This window comes from Nematolebias whitei, chromosome 10 (genome assembly GCF_014905685.2).
Source record: "Nematolebias whitei isolate Nwh7 chromosome 10, NemWhi1, whole genome shotgun sequence".
NCBI classification, from domain to species: Eukaryota; Metazoa; Chordata; class Actinopteri; order Cyprinodontiformes; family Rivulidae; genus Nematolebias; species Nematolebias whitei.
In genome coordinates this window covers 10,849,453-10,851,514 of record NC_056507.1, presented here as the reverse complement: position 1 = coordinate 10,851,514, position 2,062 = coordinate 10,849,453, and positions in this window count along the sequence as shown.

The window sequence follows — 2,062 nt, the reverse complement described above, 5'->3', positions numbered from 1 at the left end:
ATATATATATATATATATATATATATATATATATATATATATATATATATAATTACAGTAAACTGGCACAATGCTGCTAAAGTTTGTGAAGCCTTTAGAATTTTCTACATTTCTGCATAAATATTAAATAATAGATAATATTAGAGCTTGACTGATATATTGGTAGGGCCAAAATTTTAGGCAGATATAGGCGTTTGGGGACCTTTTGGAATCAATGACATTTGTCCCATTATGCACCAATATAAACACCTAATTTTCACCCCTAAATTGCTGTGAACGAACCGGGTCCTTACTTGCAAATGGCACAATTATACAATGTATCCAGCAGAGGGCGCATGTGGACTACCTTCAAGTCATGGCCGTTCACTTTAAGTTTTACTTCCTGCACAGCTGAAGCAGGGAGCAACTAAATACTGTGTAGAGTATTTTGCTGAACAGAGCATGGTAAGTTTACTGTAAGTGAAATAAAAAAATCAACAATAAATTCTCTTCAATCCTCCAAATCGCTTGTCATTAGCTACATGCCTCTCAAGTTAGCAAGCTAACTTTTAGATAACCTAGCTTATGCTATTGTCTTGTAAAACTTTATCCAGAACAATAAATCTAACAGCAGCAAATATATATCAGTGTTAGTAACATTATCTTTGTCGTCCTGAATGAAATGCATTGTTTGTCTGAAATCTTTACTTCCCTGCCAAAAAAAAAAAAAAAAACCTCAGGTAAGGTCAATACTAATTAGACTTTCACCATACATGACTGATTGTTTAAACAATAAACAGGGAAGGTGTCTCTTTGTTTAATTTATATTTTTAACACATTCGATAACTTAATGGTGCATAGTGGGGGACAGAAAATGTGAATGCACGTTAGGAAAACTGTTTCAATACTTCAAGTGTTAAAACAGGTTTAAAAGTTTACTTTGATTCTTGGGGGTGGACAAAGCCCCAAAATTTTCAGCCAATATATCGGTTATTGGCATTAGCCCCTCCCAGTATTTGTATCAACGATAGCCAAAATTTCCATATTGGTCAGGCTCACACAAATATGTATATAATACATCATCGGATTTTCACACAAGTCCTAAAAGTAAAGGGAACCCAGTTAAACAAAAAAGACAAAATTTTATACTTTGTCATTTATTAATTGAGGAAAATGATCCAAAATTTACTCACACTCATTTACATGGAGGGGGTGGGACTTAAAACTGCACTGCAGCCAGCCACTAGGAGGCGCTCATCGATTGTGGCTTCAACTTTTGGCTTTCGGTCCATCTGGTTCTGCCTTGATGGCAGCACGGTGGTGCAACTGGTAGAGCAGCTGCCTCTCAGCAAGCAGGTCCTTGGTTCAAACCCCGGTCCAGGGGACTTTCTGGGTGGAGTTTGCATGTTCTCTCCGTGCATGCGTGGGTTTTCTCCAGGTGCTCCGGTTTCCTCCCACTGACCAGAAACATGCATGTTAGGCTAATTGGTAACTCTAAATTGTCCCTAGGTGTGAGTGAGAGAGTGAATGGTTGTTTGTCTAGTTTGTCTCTATGTCCCTGTGATGGACTTGCGACCCGTCCAGGGTGTACCCCGCCCCTCGCATAGTGATTGCTGGACATGGGCAACCCAAAAAATGGAAGAAGCGGGTAAAGATAATGGATGGATGGATAGTTCTGCCTTGATGTTACATGCTCCTGGAAGGTGGGCAGACTCCAAACAGTGTGTCATCTTAAAAAAAGCAGCAGGAACCCTGAGAAGGATCTTGTCACAAAAACGAGTTGTAAAAGTGTTTAAACTAACAAGATGCACCACAGTTACTTTACTCGTAAATATTTCATAAAATCTATCATTTTACCTCCATTTTGTTGAGTTTTGACGCATTGTTGTTTTATTCCTAAGATGACATTTAACATCAAAAGATGCAGAAAATCTTCTTGTTTGAGTTTAAGACAGAAAAAGACCACTGGAGTTGGTGCTCTGTTATATACAGATTGTCAACCATTCTGCTCACCACCTCCACAAAAACTGCATAAAACCATCAGACGGAACCAGTTCTGGCCTCTCGAGGGGTTTCGTCTGAA